General features: G+C 43.3%; 2 long non-coding RNA genes and 3 other non-coding genes across 7 annotated transcripts; 4 read left to right on the forward strand and 1 right to left on the reverse strand.

Moving 5' to 3' along the window:
* Positions 1–2,347: 2,347 nt before the first annotated feature.
* Positions 2,348–20,104, forward strand: LOC107522271 (uncharacterized). 3 transcript variants are annotated; one of them, XR_009547215.1, is made up of 10 exons: positions 2,348–2,573; positions 3,054–3,134; positions 6,547–6,631; positions 7,804–7,881; positions 8,278–9,017; positions 9,372–9,463; positions 10,027–10,115; positions 18,288–18,992; positions 19,357–19,448; positions 20,013–20,104. It is a non-coding gene; the product is annotated as an uncharacterized LOC107522271 (long non-coding RNA). The 3 variants fall into 3 exon arrangements; XR_009547214.1 differs by lacking the exon at positions 20,013–20,104 and having other exon boundaries at positions 18,288–18,422; positions 18,903–18,992; positions 19,357–19,986; XR_009547216.1 differs by lacking the exon at positions 20,013–20,104 and having other exon boundaries at positions 8,278–8,369; positions 8,929–9,017; positions 19,357–19,986.
* Positions 2,783–2,861, forward strand: LOC132535482 (small nucleolar RNA SNORD113/SNORD114 family). The gene has a single exon (XR_009547280.1). It is a non-coding gene; the product is annotated as a small nucleolar RNA SNORD113/SNORD114 family (small nucleolar RNA).
* LOC132535431 (uncharacterized) lies at positions 7,968–8,806 on the reverse strand. Its single transcript, XR_009547222.1, has 2 exons — positions 8,718–8,806; positions 7,968–8,472 (listed from the first exon to the last, which is right to left on the reverse strand). It is a non-coding gene; the product is annotated as an uncharacterized LOC132535431 (long non-coding RNA).
* On the forward strand, positions 9,221–9,297 carry LOC132535485 (small nucleolar RNA SNORD113/SNORD114 family). The gene has a single exon (XR_009547283.1). It is a non-coding gene; the product is annotated as a small nucleolar RNA SNORD113/SNORD114 family (small nucleolar RNA).
* LOC132535483 (small nucleolar RNA SNORD113/SNORD114 family) lies at positions 18,756–18,827 on the forward strand. The gene has a single exon (XR_009547281.1). It is a non-coding gene; the product is annotated as a small nucleolar RNA SNORD113/SNORD114 family (small nucleolar RNA).
* Positions 20,105–20,236: the final 132 nt, after the last annotated feature.

Genomic DNA, 20,236 nt, shown 5'->3' on the forward strand with positions numbered 1-20,236 from the left:
AATTCTCCACGCAGATGTAGGTGATATTCATTGATCCTGACGGTTTCATCCCTCGGAATTACTATTTTTTAACTTATTTTTATTGGGGGATTAATGCTTTACAGTTGACAGTAAATACAGTAGTTTGTACATGCGTACCATTTCCCAGTTTTCCACAGAACAATACAGCCCCCTGCTAGGTTCTCTGCCATCCTGTTCCAGCACTGTAGAAATCTAATCCTTCCAGTGAATTGAACCTTTAGATACCCCAGGCATCGATGAAAATTTGTTTGCATGAACATTTAAAAAGATTACGCAGTGAATCAAATATTATAGGTAGAATCAAGAATGAATTCCAAGTCACCGATTAATAAACTTATTATTGAATAAACGTCAGCATTGTTTATTGCTAAAATCTATGGTAAATACCATAATTAGACATGAGAATAGTTGGGGCCAGGTGGTGGTGCACCTGGTTGAGCGCACATGTTACAGTGCTCAAGGACCAGGTTCGAGCCTCCAGTCCTCACCTGCAGGGGGAAAGCTTCACAAGTGGTGAGGCAGGGCTGCAGGTGTCTCTCTGTCTCTCACCCTCTCTCTCTACCCCCCCCTTCCCTCTCGATTTCTGACTGTCTCTATCCAGTAAATAAAGATAATAAAAAAAATCTAAAAAAAAAAAGAAATGAGAATAGTTAATAAAATGATCCACACTGTCTATCACTGAGTTGCTAAAGAGAGTAGCAGTACTGATATCTGTCTCATTAAGAGATGAATGAATAAAAGTAGCATAAATTATTACATGCTCAAATGACTCTGTTGGTTGATTCTGTTTCTCAATGAAGAGAAGACCAACCCTCAAGCTGTGTGAGGAAGGAGACCGAGGTGAGTGATTATTCTAATGGTTGTCCTGAAATAGATCATTTATCACTTATTTTTATTTGATTAAAATTTTTATTATCTTTATTTGTTTATTAGATAGAGACAGGGAGCGATTGAGCGATTGAGGGGAGGGCCAGGGAGAGAGACAGAGAGACATTTGCAGCCCTGCTTCACCACTTGCAAAGTTTCCCCCTGCAGATGGGGACCGGGGGCTCAAACAGAGGTCCCTGTGCTCTGTAACATATGTGCTCAACCAGGTGCACCAGCACCCAGCCCCTGAAACGTATCATTTATTTAAGGGTGAAAAGTGAAGTATGATACAGGTAGTCATGAACACTTGTAAATGTGGCCATTGCAATCCTAACTGATTGAGTTTGGACTATGGCTCGTATAATGCAAGATAGTCTAGTATATTTTGGGGAATGATTTTTTTAAAACTCAGGCTAGGAGGAATTAAGAATCTTATCTCTTTTTTTAAAATAATGTTTTAATTTTAATGAGATGTATTTGATGATTTTATTAGTTTTTGGATACACAATTGAATTAATTGTATTATATCTTGGCCTCATATACATATATTCACAGTCTTTTCCTATATATATTTAATTTTTTCCATTTTGTTACCCTTGCTGTTTCGTTGTTGTAGTTATTGATCTCGTCATTGTTGGATAGGACAGAGAGAAATGGAGAGAGGAGGGGAAGACAGCGAGGGGGAGAGAAAGACAGACACCTGCAGACCTGACCGAGTGTTGGAACAGTGAGTGTTGAAACGCTGAGGATTCTGGCTGATTGATCTCATATGGTGAGATATTGGGGTTTAGACACTGATGTCTAATAACATGTTTAGTGTGTTCTGTTTCAGACCCTGTGGACAGATGTTAGGATATGTCCATTGGGAATATTGGGTTAATACTTTTGACTTATCATTTTGGGTTGATTCTAAGAACATCAAAGAAATTTATGTGATATGCAAAGATAATGGGTAAAACATTGTTCAGTGACTCTAAGTGATGAGACTAGATAGACGATTTATAACATTGGGAACACTGATATGTTTTATGGATTAAATGTGTGGTTGGCGTCACCTCTGTGACTAATGATTATATGAATACAGAAAATTGAGAGTCATTTTTATTGTTGTAGGTCAGATTCAAGCTTTCTCTTGCTTGTCTTGGTCTCATAAAATATCTTCACTATAAATAACTTGTAAATACAGAAATGAATATGGAGACTCAGCATGGACAGGTCTTAATTCTTTTTAATTGTTAACTGCGCTCAGTACCCACTCAGAATGGACACACTGGAGCCTTATTCCAAGATGGCGGGTGTGGTGCTTGCCTTGAGAGAGAGCAGAGAGGCATGCACTCAGTACAGATGGAAATACCCAAGATGGGCTAGGGAGCTAGCGTAGAGTTTATGGACAATGTCTTATGCCTGAGGCACCAAAGGTTAGATGCCAGCACCACCATGAGCCTGAGATTAGAATTAAATAAGCTTAAAAGGAAATAAAAGAAAATACTGCTTGTTTTGAAGGTTATTTTTATGGTACGAGTCACTTCCAAAAGTTAGCAGATATGTACATGGTTCAGTAAATGGAAGTTTAGTCAGAAAGACTAGCTCTTGATGCTATTCCCTGCTTGGTACCTTTCAGAATCATGCCTCAGATGAACTCATCTTCTGTTGTGAAGAAGATGGCCACCTTGACGTTGTCTTAGGTAAATGGTGGTGAGGAATGTTATTGTAGCTTGGGTTGTTCAATCCTTGTATCGGAAGCAATAGATATCAGTGAATAGCTGACTGTGACTCAACCGATTGATTGATAATGAGAGATATAGCATGTTGGCAGCAACTGAACTTAGACATACCCTGCCATCTTGAGTTTTTTGGAGTTAGGTAATGTGTGTGTATATATATCAGGTCTTAGTGGGCCAATGATGATGACAGGTGGGACATAAGTCATGGACGGACGATGAATAGTAATTGTCTGGATATCTGAGGTCCATCATGGATCATTTCTTCTCTTCCTGATCCCACAGACACACAATAGGAATCAGCGAAGATCATGCTCCTGTGTTCAGTTCATTCTGTTAACAGAAAGACCTGATTTTCCTAAAATGAATAAATGAATCCTGGCAAGGAATTTTCAGTAGCACAAGTCCTGATCATTCCTATTTTTTCTGCTTTATACTTCTTAGAGTGGAAGTGCTGGCGCTAGCCAAGAGCAAACTTGAACAGGTCTGTGGTTGCACCTGCTGCTTGCTCGAGCAGAGGCCACTGTGAGTAATAGTTTGCGTGCCAAACTGACTCTCTTGGCTTCAGGGACGTTGTTTAAGGGACTCAGTATATTTCTTAAAGCCTATTTTAGCGTCAGCGGTGGTCAACTGCAGCCTAGTGATTAATGCTGAATTAATTGAATTGTTAACTTACACACAAAAGATAAGTAGTCAAATACATTAGTGTAAGAATATTTTTATTGACATTAAAGTAGACTGTGGATTTTAATAATATGGTTTTAAAACTACTGGTAAATTAAAGAATTAGTCAGCATGTAGACATGTAAGAACTCTAGAAAACGTAAGACATAAAATTTCATTGCTTAATAAGGGTGGTTTGAGTACTGATCAGGGACAGCTCATGCTGGGGGATTTTGTGTGTGTGTGTGTCTGTGCTACCAGGCCGATATTTTTAAATACATTTTTATTACCTTTATTTACTTGATAGGGAAAACCAGAGGCTGGAGAGATAGACACCTGCAGGGACCTGGTGGTGGTGCACCTGGTTGAGTGCACATGGTACAAGGTGCCAGGACCCAGGTTCAAGGCCCCGGCCCCCACCGGCAGAGGAGGGAGCTTCACGAGTGGCGAAACAATGCTGTGAATGTCTCTCTTTTTTTAATGCCTTTAATTTTTTTATTTTTAAAATTGTGTTAGATTAAAAACAGAGAGATTGAGTAGGGCGGGGGAGGTAAAGAGGGAAAGCAACAGAGACACCTGCATGTATTTTCTTAGTGAATACAAGATGCGAGTTTTTCTAGTTTATTCGGTAAGAGTCCACTAAATACAGAAGAAATGCCAGGACCAGTTCACACAGCATCTCAGTGAACTTTATTATCTGTTTCTTGTTGTGTGCTCGAGGATGATCACCTTGGAGCTACTGAACAAATCTTCTGGCGATGTATGGTGGTAGCGGGCTGGGTGGTGGTGGCGCACCTGGTTGAGCGCACATATTACAGTGCTCAAAGACCCAGGTTTGAGCCCTCCTGGTTCCCACCTTCAGGGGGAAAGCTTTGCAAGTAGTGAAACAGGGCTGCAGGTGTCTCTCTTTCTCTCTCCCTCTCTATCTCCCCTATCCTCTCAATTTCTGGCTGTCTCTATCCAATAAAGATAATTAAAAAAAAATTTTTTTTTAAAGGAGCTTCAATACCACATGAGACCCTTCCTTAATCTTTGGCTTTTATTTTATCAGATGTTCACTGCATCTGAAGTGATTACTTGCACAAATAGTAAACAACAGAGTCAATGTGGGGCATGATACTAACTTTTCCCCCCCGGGAACCTTGAGTAATTAATGACTGTTCTAGATTTCCTGGGGAAAGTAGTTAAGGAGACAGTTGAGATTTTGCTTTTGTTTTCTGTCCTATGAAAATCATTTACTTATTGTTATTAGCAAATTGATGTCTTCATCAATAACTCCATGTAGGCGTTTATGAAGACGACGGGGACCAAGCTTGAGTCATATCTGTGGCATGTGATGTAGGGCACGGAGGTTAGGTTCCAGATTAGAGGCTGTAACTGTGATGTCCGCACCACAAAAATCCAAACTACAGCCCACAGAGAAGTCAGAGACAAGTAGGAATCATGTTCTTGAAAGTTTTCAAAGCATGATATGGTTTTAAAAATTAATCAGTAATTGAACCAATGCCTCACTGAATAAAGCTAAAGAAAGCCTTGCTAGTTGCGAAAGTGCTATTATATGAACAGTGATAGTATAAATTAGATGGAAAATAATGATTTCGATATGCTTGATGTACAGGGAGAGACAGTGCCATTGGTAACACTTCAAACTTGCATGCCTGAGGCATCAGAGTTCCCATGTTCAATCCCCAGCCCCACCATAAGCAGAACAGAGTAATTCTCTGACTGAAATGAAATACATACACATATATAGTGTTAGTAATAGTTCTCCACAATCTCCACATAATTGACATAACTGATTTATCAAGAAGAGAAGAACTCACTAGCTCTGCCCATTAGTAGACATGGAAGTCTGTGTAAAGGAATACTGCAGTGGGTCACTGGTGCTGTAAATCAGTGTTTACTATGCCTGTTCTCATTGTTGTTTTTCTTGTGGTTGCTTGAGCTGGTTATGGCCCCTTCTTAATTGAGGTCAGTCAGCACTTGTCTCTCTCAGGGAAGAGATTCCCTTTGAATCAGGGCCAAAGTGGTAACCTAAATGAGTTCATTGTTTAAGACTCCTCCTACTCTTATTTAAAAGTCTGAAAATTAATCTGATGATCAATTTTTCATCAGAAACATTACATTGATTATTTTATCCATGCTTAGGACCAAAGGAGATTCAGGATATTGCTCAGTAAGATTTTAATTTCCTTTATTTTGATTTATTTATGATTCATAGTGGTCTACAAGATTGTTGTATTATCGGGTACAACTTCACACCACACCCACCACCAAATTCCTGCGTCCTGTCTTCCCAAAGATAACCACAGCAGACAGTTCTCACAAAGTCTGACAGACTGTTTACTTCTTCTTCTTCTTTTTTTTAAGTTTGTTTGCAAATTCAGAGTCCATATAGGAGTGAAACCATCCGGTAGCTGTCTTTCAACTCTTTATTTCTTTAGCTCAGCATAACCACTTCGTTTCATCTGTTTTCTTCCAAAGGAAGCAATACCGTCTTTTATGACTACAGAGTAGTATTCCGTAGAGCAGGTGTTCAGACTCTTTAGTCAGTCATCTGTCAGTGGCTATTTTGTTCCTTATATCTATTTTTTACTACTGTGTTTGAACCATTCATTTAAATGCTACCATGACGTGAGACCAGCCTCCGATCTCTTGTGGGCAGGACTGGTGGTATTAAGCCACGTAAATACTAGTAGGAACCCCTCGTACCCACCAAAAAGCATATTTGTTGAGTGTTCTCCATCTTTCAAAATTACCTGCAGGGTTTTTTTTGAGATAAGCTTCTATTTCATTCTTATATTGACTATGTAGATTCCAACTTGCTATCATGATGTCTCGAACTGAAGGGAGGAAGCTTCACCAGCGGTGGAGTTGGGCTGCAGGTGTCTCTCTGCCTCTCTCCCTCTCTATCTCCCCCCACACCCTCTCAATTTCTCACTGTCTCTGTCCAAGACATAAATGAAATGTGATTGAAAACAAAGAAATAGGAATGTAAATGAATAAGCGCTAAAAAGCATCGCCCCAGTACAAGCCCATGCAAGGAAGCATTTATATTATGACTGTCAGACCCAACCAGGAAGCTGAGTTGGAGGGACTGGTGCCTGGCGACTGACTGTGTGCCTAGTGATGGTACAGTCGAGGCAGTGTTCTAACTCCCCATCAGCTCCAACTCAAGGCTTTTGCTGGTGGGTGATTGAATGCTGCAGAGCACAGAAGATGGGTGAGGGAACCTCTCCTCTCTCCATCACCAGCTCTCTTTTCTGTCCCTCAGATGTGTCCCATGGCTCCTGATGGAGGGGATTCTGCCTTGGTCGAGGCCCTGGAGTTACCCATCTGCTTTATGAACCAGAAGCCATGTGAGTCACAATCAATATTTATCGTTGTAACTAGTGACTTGATTAAGGAAACAGATGTGTAAAGAGAAGTGGTTCTTTCCGGTGATGACATGTGCAAGGGACTGATTCATGGGACCGGGTGGTTAAGTGCTGAGGGCGGTGATGGGAGCACGGATTGGCTCATCTTCCATGTGCTGAGGGCGGTGATGGGAGCACAGATTGGCTCATTTTCCATGTGCTGAGGGCGGTGATGGGAGCACGGATTGGCTCATCTTCCATGTGCTGAGGGCGGTGATGGGAGCACGGATTGGCTCATTTTCCATGAGAGAGGCAGGAAGTCAATGAAGGGGTCTTTATCCTCATGAAGGGGCCTTCTTCTTCTTCTCTTTTCTTTTAATATAATTTTTTAATATTTATTTATTTTCCCTTTTTGTTGCCCTTATTGTTTTTCACTGTTGTTGTAGTTATTGTTGTTGTCGTCGTTGTTGGATAGGACAGAGAGAAATGGAGAGAGGAGGGGAAGACAGAGAGGGGGAGAAAAAGAGAGACACCTGCAGACCTGCTTCACTGCCTGTGAAGCGACTCCCCTGCAGGTGGGGAGCTGGGGGCTCGAACCGGCATCCTTGAGCCGGTCCTTGCACTTTGCGCCACGTGCGCTTAACCCACTGAGCTACCACCCGACTACCTTCTCTCTCTCTTTTTTAAAAGTCTTTGTTTATTCATGAGAAAGATAGGAGGTGAGAGAAAGAACCATATATCACCCTGGTACATACATGTGTTGCTGGGACTTGAACTCAGGATCTCATGCTTGAGAGTTCAGTGTTTTATCCACTGAGCCGTCTCCCAGACCATATGAAGGCATCTTCTGTTATGACAGACAAACCAATAAGAGACTGGGAAACAAACAGAAGTATAGGATGCCATCCTTGATCATCTTGGAAATATGGGCATGGACCAAGAAATACTGTTAATAGAATTTAAAAGCAAAGACTTCTCTTTGGCATAGGATATCCTAGACAGAAAATATGGTTCACACTGGTTTTCTTCTTGATCAGGGGAAAGTTCATAGTTCATTGCTTCATGCAAGAACAGAAAATAAATGCAATTTAACTATGAATGCCACGATGTTTGAGTAGATAAAGAAATAAAACAAAAATAGAATGGTGTCTATCTTCATACTGTATTTTCCCTAGAATGGACCCATGTGGACAGATGGCACCATATTCTGTGGGCCTTGGCTCTGTTTGTTCCGCAATTGAGAAAGAATTGACGTGAGTGAAAACCGGAATTTCGAACTCTAGAATTCTGTAATGAGTTTCACTGAATAGAGTGAAATAAATGCCATTCCTCTCAGTGGTGGAGATGGGATCATTTACTGATAAAACCATCAAAAAAAAAAAAAAACCTTTGAGGGGCATGGCACTATGATGTGAGTGTTGACTGGAGCACTGTGAGCATGTCATAGTATCATGGGGAGAGGACCTCATGTGTGGATCGATGATGTCTAGCATTGGAACGGGAGGCTTTCAGTCTGTGATGCCTATTGGAGCTGTATGAATCGCCCATGATCATATCTAAAAGTCTGAGATTCACTTGACACCCATGGAGCCTTTGTTCTTGGAGATGCCCCTCTGAGCTGACCTTCTGGTCTCCTCTTTACTCCTCAGACTGGCCACAGGCAGGTCGAGTCCTGGAGTCTCCTGTCAGTGTCTTGAATTGTGAAGGGCGGCCTCCCCCAGCTAGGGCCATGGAGCACCATGTGAGTAACAGTCGAGTCCTGTTCTGAGAGAGTTCAGTCGCCATCGGTCCAGTCATGCTCAGAGCAGTGTCTGAGGCAGGTCATCTTGTGGGGTGGACTTGAACTAAAAATTAAAATGGTGGATGGAGAATGATAAACAAACAAACAAACAATCCAACTAACATCAATAAAGAAATAGTGGTAGGGAGGGAAAAGGTTTTCTTGCAAGGTCAAAGTTTTGAGGGGGTGTGAGTTGCTCCTTCTCTGCTGAAGAGAAAATGAGCCTACTGAGTAGAGAAACCTCAGGTCCATCTCGCTCAAAGAAGGGGCACACCCCTTTGGGATCGTGAGAGAGTCACATGACATCACCCTGTCTGTATGTAGTGAGGGGCTCTGCTGACACCCCAAGGAGCATGACTGGAGAGCGACCCCATGATCAGATCAATGATGGCGACAAAGGCATCTTCTGACTCCCCGTCATGATCAGAGGTGGAAATCTGAGGTCTGCCTCGACACTCATGGAGCGTCTCTGTGCCGCGACCCTTTGAGCTCACCTCGTGCTCTCCCCTTTCCTCCTCAGCCCGGGGGCAGAACCCGAATGAGTCGAGGGCCCTCCTGTGCTCATAGTTGTTGCCATGGTGTCCTCCTGTGATGGACATGGCTTACCATGTGAGTAACACCCCTGTTCCATGCTCAGAGGGGTTGGTGCTTGGCCATCATGCCTCCCTGTCACCTGACATGCTTTGTGAGAAGGACGCTATTGAGCATCCACTCAGGTTGGTTGAGGTGGCAGGCCGAGCTTTGTATGGCTTGAGGTCGGTGCTGATTGGCTCAGGTAGTGACAGGCAAGCGTGACTGGGGAAGGGATCCGATGGATCTGTGATGAGCTGTGGATGCCAGATGAGTGAGTCCTCCATGACGGGTCAGTGTCTGAAAGTCTGAGATTCACTTGACACCCATGGAGCCTTTGTTCTTGGAGGTGCCCCTCTGAGCTGACCTTCTGGTCTCCTCTTTACTCCTCAGACTGGCCACAGGCAGGTCGAGTCCTGGAGTCTCCTGTCAGTGTCTTGAGTTGTGAAGGGCGGCCTCCCCCAGCTAGGGCCATGGAGCACCATGTGAGTAACAGTCGAGTCCTGTTCTGAGAGTGTTGAGTCGCCATCGGTCCAGTCATGCTCAGGGCAATGTCTGATGCTGGGCATCTCGTGGTGATGGACTTGTTCTAACAATTAAAGAGGTGGATGGAGAAAGATAAACAAACAAAAAACAATCGAACTAACATCAATTAATAAAGAAACAGTGGAAGGGAGGGGAAAGGTTTTCTTGCAAGGTCAAAGTTTTGAGGGGGTGTGAGTTGCTCCTTCTCTGCTGAAGAGAAAATGAACCTACTGAGTAGAGAGACCTCAGGTCCATCTCGCTCGAAGAAGGGGCACACCACTTTGGGATCGTGAGAGAGTCACATGATAACACCCTGTCTGTATGTAGTGAGGGGCTCTGCTGACACCCCAAGGAGCATGACTGGAGAGCGACCCCATGATCAGATCAATGATGGCGACAAAGGCATCTTCTGACTCCCCGTCATGATCAGAGGTGGAAATCTGAGGTCTGCCTCGACACTCATGGAGCGTCTCTGTGCCGCGACCCTTTGAGCTCACCTCGTGCTCTCCCCTTTCCTCCTCAGCCCGGGGGCAGAACCCGAATGAGTCGAGGGTCCTCCTGTACTCATAGTTGTTGCCATGGGGTCTTCCTGTGATGGACATGCCCTACCATGTGAGTAACACCCCTGTTCCATGCTCAGAGGGGTTGGTGCTTGGCCGTCGTGTCCGTTATTTGATTAATTTCCTTCACTGGAGACTTTTTCTTTTCATGTTTATTTTATTTTTAAATTTCTTTTTTTAAAATTTTTAATATTACTTTTAAAAATTTTTAAAAATTTTTTAATATTTATTTTCCCTGTTGTTGCCCTTTTTTTTTTAATTATTATTGTTGTTGTTATTGATGTTGTCGTTGTTGGATAGGACAGAGAAGTGGAGAGAGGAAGGGAAATAGAGAGGGGGAGGGAAAGACCTTCACTGCCTGTGAAGAGACTCCCCTGCAGATGGGGAGCCGGGGGCTGGAACTGGGATCCTTATGCTGGTCCTTGCGCTTTGCACCACCTTCGCTTAACCCGCTGCGCTACCGCCCAACTCCCAATTTTTAAATTTCTTTATTGGCGGATTAATGATTTACAGTCAACAACAAGCTACAATAGTTTGTTCATGTGTGGCATTTCTCAATTTTCCATATAACAGTTCAATCCCTACTAGGTCTCACTGATGATGTGTAACTGAGAAGAGGTTTCCATTAAGGCCATGTCCTTTCATATGTCTTCAGGGTACTGTCAATTTTTTTAGATTTACTAATTTGAACACTAACATTTTAGATATGCTCATAGAACCCGTAAATATAAGCAGGGTTTGAGCCTTTCTCGATTTGTTTGAAATCACAGCCAAATTGTCAGTTCTTGTTTGATTTGGTCTGCTGATAACTGCAACACTTCTCTGCACTACTGACCTGTGATATCTCCAGGGGCAGGTCCTCTGCCCACCTTGCTGGGGGCCCAGAGTTCTTTCTGCCTCACTAACATCAGCCGTGTGTGCATGCAGTGTTTCAAGTCACATGATGTGTCTACATTGTATGAAAACAGATTTTAATGAAACCATGACTGTGTGACATGTTGCTCTTATGTTTATTTTTTTCTCTTGACAGAATTTGTCTATTGTATGTGATAAGTTCCTTGTGTCATTTTCAGCAACTAGAGGGATATAGTGTTTTTGCAGTTATTTTATTATCATTTATTATTGTGATACTGATTCACTGAATACACTTATAATTGTTTATATAAGCTGATACACAGTTTGAATTCTGCTAACTGCTGATGTATTTCTAAAATGTCCCATAAAGTAGAGAACAGAGAGACCATGTATGTTGAGTTTTTCATGACTGTTGGATAATCTGTTCCCAGTAAAGCCCCTGCTCCACCCTGTGTGAGGGGACGTTTCTTATTTATTCTGTCTCTATTCCACATCACCTGAGACGCTGTCCCTTTTTTGCCTGTAAAGGAAAGAGTCATTTACAGATCAGTTTGCTAGTTTCCTGTTGTTTTCTTTTCCCAGCTTCTGCTCTGATGACAATAATGATGCTTCTTTGTTGGGAAAATAATCAGATGTGGAATAATCAGCGTTTGCATTTATTTGGGTACCAGACTTTTGTTTAAGACTGTTTGAGACATGAAGGAAAATTATTAAACATAATCACAATGTTGACTGTGTTCCAGCCCTCGCTTTGCTGGTTACCGTCTGTAGAATGGTTGCCCGTGTTCAGCTGTGGTCTTTGTTGAGAAAGCTTGAGTGTTGGGGTTGTGACCTCTTGTGGGGGCGGAGGTTGGGTGTCAGGAAACAACACAGGAGACGTGCACACACTTGGAAAGTAATCTCTAACTACACGTCAAGAGATGGCTCTGGGAATCTGTGGACCAGAGAGACCTGGTGCAAATAACCTGAAAGTCAGAATAGGAGTCTTGCTACCCCTGTTCTTTGTAAGAAATCGGGGTTTAGGGAAATATGGCTTCAGCTAGACATCTGCGTAGAAATGGTAGTGAAATGATACTTCTGAGAGCTTGACATTTTTTAAAAAAATAACTTTTATTTGTAGTTTTAAAATTCTTTTAAAAACATTTCTTTCTTTTCAAATATTTTATTAATGAGAAAGATAGGAGAAGAAAGAGAAAGGACCAGGCATCATCAGTAGACAGTAAATACAATAGTTTGCATATTTTTGCAAATATTACATGCATATTTCCCAGTTTTCCACAACTCAACAGTCACCGCTAAATCCTCTATCATCCTGTTCCAGGACATGAACTCTTTTTTTTTTAAATGAACCATGAATTTCTTTATCATTATTGAATTCATGATTCATTGGCAACACATCAGTGATAATGTAAGAGTCATTGAAAGAGTTTTAAAAAAAGAAGTCAGGAACCGGGTGTTAGCATAGGTCTGCAGGTGTCTGTCTTTCTCTCCCCCCTCTGTCTTCCCCTCTTCTCTCCATTTCTCTCTGTCCTATCTAGTAACTACGACAAGGGCAACAAAAGGGAAAAATAAATAAATAAAAATTTTTAAAAAGAGTCATAGATGATGAATATGGTATCTCAAAAGTCCTAGATCCACTGGGGACTCAGTACTGGTGGTTTGAAGAGACTTTCCTGAGTCCCAAGTTCAATCCTCAGCACCACTGTAAGCCAGAGTCAAGCAGTGCTTTGAAAAAACAGACAGACAGACAGACAGATTCTTGGGTCCAGCCTGGAATATAAGTAATTTCCTGTCTTTTTAGTCGACTGATACCTACCATAAGGAAATAGGAAGTTATATGTCCGTGAGAACAGCAGTCTTGCGGATTCCTATTTCCCATAGAAAGTGATGCATAACAAAAGAGTAATTTCCTAAGAGACATCAAAATATATACTATTCTTGTCTATTTCATAGTCATGGAAGTATGAAACAGACAAAAATATAGAGAGAAGTGACATATTTTACAAGTATAAATGTTTGTGGAAAGGAAAGATAATAACAAAATAGAAATTTTCGTGACTATTAAAAAGTGAATGATCAAAAGGTTACCTCTTACCTAAAATTCAAAGGCTGATTAGAAGAATTCTTTAGTTTTTTTTTTGTTCATTTTCAGGATTAAGCTAACGTTTTGCTATAAGTAATACATGCTAAATAGTACTAAAGAATAATAAGTAATAATAAATACCTAACTGCCAACTTTCTGAAATGAGAAATGCCAAGTTTACTGAATGACTGGCTCTTATGTATTTTATGACAAGCTCTGCTTATTTCATTAAAGCTTTTTTCAATTTTATTTGCTTATTATTGGATAGAGTCAGAGAAACTGAGAGGGGAAAGGAAGATAGGGAGAGACAAAGAGACACCTCCAGCCCTGCTTCACCTCTTGTGAAGCTTTCCCCCTGCAGGTTTGGACCCAAGTCCTTGAGCCCTGTGGTGTATGTACTTAACCAGGTGCGCCAACAACTGCCCCCATGCTCTGCTTTATACTCCTCCCAGGGTCTTTTTTTTTTTTTTTTTTGCCTCCATAGTTATTGCTGGGGCTCAGTGCCTGCTCCATGATCCACTTATTTTTTTTCCCCTTTTGTTGCCCTTGTTGTTTTATTGTTGCTGTGGCTATTATTATTATTATAGTTGTTATTGATGTTATTCATGTCATTGTTGCTGGATAGAATAGAGAGAATTGGAGAGAGGAGGGGAAGACAGAGAGGGGGAGAGAAAGATAGGCACCTGCAGACCTGCTTCACCACCTTTGAGGTGACCCCCTTGCAGGTGGGGAGCAGGGGGCTCGAACCAGGATCCTTACACTGGTCCTTGAGCTTTGCACCATGCGCGCTTAACCCGCTGCGCTACCACCCGGCTCTTATCAGGATCATGTTAATGGGGGACTTTTCCCATACATAACAAGGGGACATAAACAAAATTGGGAGATAATAATATTCGAGATTTCTTTTTTTGTTCCTCCGAACTAAAAATGGGAAATTTTATTTGCTTATTAATTCTTACATTTTGAAGTAACAGTAGGTTTGCAAGAGAGAACCATTTCACTTCCCTTCAAAATGGTGCCCCGCCTCAGGTGTTTGTCAGTCTTCCCCTGTATGTCAGTGAGTTCGCTTCTACCTCTCATCTTGATAATCTCTGTTCTGCTTTAATTTTGAGCTGTTTTCATTTGACTTTTTCATTTACTAAAAAGTTCAAAGTGTATTTTTAGATTTTCTCAGTGATATGTTGCCTAGTGTCCCGTGTGGAGGGAAGGAACAGGTAGATACAACTAGAAAGGATTCATTAAGTGATTGCTGTCTGTGGAGTGTCATGGAGTGTACCACCATAATATAATGGTACACAGCTTGGGTATTCCATGACCTCGGTCAGTAGGTGACCATTTTTGGTTTATATCTATGGCTATAGTTGACATACAATAGCTATTTATTTATTTATTTATTTATTTATCCCCTTTTGTTGCCCTTGTTTTTTATTGTTGTTGTAGTCATTGTTGCTGTTGTTATTGATGTCATTTTTGTTGGATAAGACAGAAAGAAATGGAGACAGGATGGGAAGACAGAGAGGAGGAGACACCTACAGACCTGCTTCACCACCTTTGAAGTGACTCCCCTGCAGATGGGGAGCCGGGGGCTCGAACCAGGATCCTTACGCTGTTCCTTGTGCTTTGCGCCATTTGCGCTTAATCACTGGGCTACCGCCCAACCCCCGACATACAATAGTTTTTATATAAAACTATTGATCAAGATGAGAGACCCATTTTGAGGGTTTTTTTTTTTTTTTTTTTTTTTTGCCTCCAGAGTTATCACTGGGGCTTGGTCTGAATCCACTGCACCTGGAGGCCATTTTTTTCAATTTTGTTTTCTTTTTTCTATTTTTATTTGACAGGACAGAGAGAAATTGAGAGGGGAGCAGAGACAGAAAGGGAAAGAGAAAGAGAGACACTTACAGACTTGCTTCACCACTCATGAAGAGCAAGTGGGGAGTTAGGGGTATGAACCGAGGTCCTTCCACTTGGTGATAATTAACCTGGTGTAATTAACCAAGTGCATCACAGCCTGTCTCTTCATCCTCCTCTTTCTCCTCATCTTCCTCCTCTTCTTCTATTTTTTACTTAGTTATAATTCGATAGAGACAGAGAGAGCTTGAGAAAGATGGGGTGATAGAGAGGGAAAGAGACAGAGAGACACCTGCAGCCCTGCTTCACCACTTGTGAAGCTTTCCCCCTGCAGGTGGGGACCGGGTGCTTCTGCCTGCACCCTTATGCGCCATAATGTGAGCTTTTTTTTTTTCATGTGTCAGTGTACGTCTTTCCTAGTGAACCAATCAGTCAGCAACTTACAAGAGAGCAAAAACATAGCCATTCCAGGAGTGGGGATGCTGGTTGGTGGTTTAATGGTTCTGGGCGATCATAATAGGAACCTAGAAGGCTGGGGACAACACTCACGTCTCTCAGTGACTCTAGACAGACCGGTACTGTGTAAGAATCATTTTGTGATTTTTGTTTTGAATTTAGAAATATGATCTTGCATGAGGGCAGATAGCATAATGCTTAGGCAAAAAGACACTTTGGCCAGAGGCTCCAAAGACACACGTTCAATTCCCTGCACCACCATAAGCCAGAACTGATAAGTGTTCTGGTACAAGATAGAAGAGGGTCACCTGGTTGAGCGCAAATATTACAATGCACAAAGACCCAGGTTCGAGCCCCCATCCTCACCTACAGGGGGGAAATCTTCTCAAGTGGTGACGCAGGGCTGCAGGTGGCTCTCTGTCTCTCTCCCTATCTCCTCCATCCCTCTCGATTTCTGGCTGTCTCTATCCAGTAAATCAATAAACATTATTTAAAAAATAATAAAAGTATGATCCTACAAGTACCAGTAGGTGCATTCATTAGCTATGTACAGTTGACACGTGAGTGTTGTTCAGGGTGTAGCTGTGCAGACAGGGAAAGGATGCTCACGGACATCAGTTGGCTACCTTGTGGACAAGCTAGAGTCCAGCTTTGCTAGGGGTTCTGTAGGCTGGGCTGTTTGCCCCATCATGTTTATTACACTGAGTCTGTTATTTTTTTTATTTTTAATTTTTATTTATTTATTCCCTTTTGTTGTCCTTATTGTTTTATTGTTGTAGTTATTATTGATGTCGTTGTTGTTGGATAGGACAGAGAAAAATGGAGAGATATGGGGAAGACAGAGAGGGGGGAAGACAGACACCTGCTTCACTGCCTGTGAAGCGACTCCCGTATAGGCAGGGAGCTGGGGGCTCCAACCGGGATCCTTACGCCGGTGTTTGTGCTTTGCGCCATGTGCACTTAATCCGCTGCACTACCGCCCAAATCCCTACACTGAGTCTGTTATAACTTGCTAACCACTGCAGGAGCTCTCCCTGCAATTCAGCTCCATGTTGGAAGCCCACACTCCCCTGGTCTGCTTTGTGCTTCTTAGATGGCTCCTCCTGAGTTGTGATGATGGCTATGTTTCCATGTCAGTAAAAGTAATCGGGAGAGTAGTAGTCAGAGTTCATACTTTGGTGTCAGTCTTTTTCAAAACGGATTCACTATATTATGAAAAAGTATTAGACATAATCAGAAGTGGCCTGTGGCCTCATGATTGCTGTTTCAGGAAACCTTTTAGTGAATTGTCAGTGGTGTGCAAAAACAATGGAGACATTTGAAAACGGCACAGTGTCTGAGTCAGGATTCTCTGGTCAGTCCTGATAGTCGAAGGCCTTGTTGTGCTTTAGTTGAGCATTTTCATGATGAGCAGACACATGTGCAGGACCATGGAATGGCACATGTGTGCATTCTGGTCTGAGCTTCTGTCTGGTCCCTCCACCCTAAGTAAGGTAATTAAAGGGCTCCTGGTTGTGGAAATTGACAGCCGTTTCAATAGTATTTTAATCCCTGAGTTGGAGCTCAGTGGCTTAGTTCTCTGTCCCCTCGAGTCAGCACAGGGCCTCCCCACTGCTTCTCCAGCCTCTGAGGGCAGTAGCAATGGAGACTCACAGTTGCATTTTGTGAGTCTTAGGGGAGTCCTCTCCTGCCTTCAGCTGTCTTTTTGTTAGTGAAACAGACTAGAGGGGGTGTCTCAACTGGTAAACTGCCGGACTGTTACCAGCCACTTAATCTCTCCCTAGGGTCCTCCCTTGTCCACAAGCCAAATGTATTTGCACTCACTGGTGATTTGGTGGGTTCCTGAAGTTGTTCTCTGTAGGGAGATTATGAGGATGTGGTTGAACTTGGCAGGGCTCAACCTGAAGGGCAAGTCCATCCTGTCAGTCTCTCTCTCCACTAAGAGGTTGAGCGTGGAGGGACACGAGACCCCCCCCCCCCCAAGTTTTGCCTCGTCTTATCAGACTCCCTGCCTCAGAAAGCACACTGCATTCCTGATACTATGGTCTGCTCCCTTATTATCTACATACTCAATGTTTGGCCTGAAAGAACCCCCTCATTTCCCCACCCATTCCATTCCTTTGATCTATCTTCTTTCTACCCGCAAGACCCTCCATGCCTGCAGGGTATTATTAATCCTACCAGTTAAAACCCTCGCAATAGTTGCTAAGCTAGTTCCTACCTTTCCCAGCCCATTTTGCCTTTCTCCACCCCTTTCCAAACCATGTCAAGCCATTTCTGTTTCTGACTTGCCACTTCTGGGTCCACCTTTTAAAAGCCTTGGCTCTCTAATCAATAAAGAATAGAATCACCACGCCACCACCAGACTGTTCCTGGGACATCTCTCTTGTGTCTCTGAGTGAGTAGCATCCCAGGCTAGCTCCAGTGGCGTTCTCTCCAACCCAGAGAGTACACACCCTAGAAGAGGCACACCCACGCTAACCCGGCAGTTCTCGTCCTGCCTTGTTGCAGACCCAGATGAACTCCTTTGGTATTCCTAGTTGACCCGGGAGCTGAATCATTAATTTTTTAACAATATTATTATGAGGAATAAGATAGACTGACAATGACATGTGAGAGACAGGCTGCACATATATCAGCGCTCGGAGAAGTAGACCTAGTACAAGTCCATTACTGAAAGGCTCAAAGCTCAGGCATATTTACTTACTGTAGATGGATAGGAATGACATTGTAAACTGAGGTTCTTATGAATAGTATATAATGAGACTATATCTACATAAATGTTACTGGGAAAAATTATTTTCAGTAGCACTTAAAACTGAGTATAAGTGAAATCGTGATTTCATCGAGACATAAATAGAAATGATGAAACTCAAGATATGAATACCTAGGTCAGTGATGACCAGGGAATGTATAATATGGTCTCAATATGATAAATCCCGGAGGGGCCTGACACCCATGGAGCCTTTGTTCTTCCAGGTGCCCCTCTGAGCTGACCTTCTGGTCACCTCTTTACTCCTCAGACTGGCCACAGGCAAGTCAAGTCTGGAGCTTCCTGTCAGTGTCTTGAGTTGGCAAGGGCAGCCTCCCCCAGCTAGGGCCAGGGAGCACCATGTGAGTAAAACAGAGTCTCCATACTTCCAGGGTTTGGGGTGGTCCAGTCATGCTTCCCTGTCATGGCAACTTCCGTGTCACCATTTGGTGATGAAAGTCACTGGGATCAGTGAGCTCAGTGAAGAGAGGACTTCGTGAGGGGCACGGAATGATGGCCTGAGCTGTTGATGAGGGACAATCAGCATTCTCAGAATGGACCATTCAGGGTCCAGTCTCATAAATGGGAATGGAAAACACTGGATTAGATGTGCTGGGTAAACATCCAATAAATTATCAATGAATGCTGATTCCCTTAACTGATAACAGACAAGCATGACTTGGAAACTGATATTGTGGATCTGTGATGACATTGCATGCCGGATAAGTCACCCATGATCAATAACTGTCTGAAATTCTGAGATTCAACAAAAGAAAAATGTAGGATTTGTTCATAGAGGTGCTGCTGTGAGCTGAACTTCCAGTCTCGTCTTTACTCCTCAGACTGGCAACAGAGAAGTGGAGCCAAGGAGAAACCTGTCAGTCCCTTGTGTTGGAAAGGGGACCCAACCATAAAGGGACATGGCCTACCATGTGAGTAACACCCCTGTTCCATGCTCAGAGGGGTTGGTGCTTGGCCATCATGCCTCCCTGTCACCTGACATGCTTTGTGAGAAGGACGCTATTGAGCATCCACTCAGGTTGGTTGAGGTGGCAGGCCGAGCTTTGTATGGCTTGGTATCACTCCAGTAACGTCGAGGTCGGTGCTGGTTGGCTCAGGTAGTGACAGGCAAGCGTGACTGGGGAAGGGATCCGATGGATCTGTGGATGCCAGATGAGTGAGTCCTCCATGACGGGTCAGTGTCTGAAAGTCTGAGATTCACTTGACACCCATGGAGCCTTTGTTCTTGGAGGTGCCCCTCTGAGCTGACCTTCTGGTCTCCTCTTTACTCCTCAGACTGGCCACAGGCAGGTCGAGTCCTGGAGTCTCCTGTCAGTGTCTTGAGTTGTGAAGGGCGGCCTCCCCCAGCTAGGGCCATGGAGCACCATGTGAGTAACAGTCGAGTCCTGTTCTGAGAGAGTTCAGTCGCCATCGGTCCAGTCATGCTCAGGGCAATGTCTGATGCTGGGCATTTCCTGGGGTAGACTTGAACTAAAAATTAAAAAGGTGGATGGAGAAAGAAAAATAAACAAAAAACAATCAGACTAATATAAATAAAGAAAGAAACAGTGGCAGGGAGGGGAAAAGTTTTCTAGCCAGGTCCATGTTTAGAGGGCATGTGACTTAATCCTGCTCTGCTGAAGAGAAAATGAGCCTAGTGAGTAGAGAGAGACCTCAGGTCCATCTCGCTCAAAGAAGGGGCACACCCCTTTGGGATCGTGAGAGAGTCACATGACATCACCCTGTCTGTATGTAGTGAGGGGCTCTGCTGACACCCCAAGGAGCATGACTGGAGAGCGACCCCATGATCAGATCAATGATGGCGACAAAGGCATCTTCTGACTCCCCGTCATGATCAGAGGTGGAAATCTGAGGTCTGCCTCGACACTCATGGAGCGTCTCTGTGCCGCGACCCTTTGAGCTCACCTCGTGCTCTCCCCTTTCCTCCTCAGCCCGGGGGCAGAACCCGAATGAGTCGAGGGCCCTCCTGTGCTCATAGTTGTTGCCATGGCGTTCTCCTGTGATGGACATGCCCTACCATGTGAGTAACACCCCTGTTCCATGCTCAGAGGGGTTGGTGCTTGGCCGTCGTGCCTCCCTGTCACTTGACATGCTTTGTGAGAAGGACGCTATTGAGCATCAGGTTGGTTGAGGTGGCAGGCCGAGCTTTGTATGG

The sequence above is a fragment of the Erinaceus europaeus genome, chromosome 22 (genome assembly GCF_950295315.1).
Source record: "Erinaceus europaeus chromosome 22, mEriEur2.1, whole genome shotgun sequence".
NCBI classification, from domain to species: domain Eukaryota; kingdom Metazoa; phylum Chordata; class Mammalia; order Eulipotyphla; family Erinaceidae; genus Erinaceus; species Erinaceus europaeus.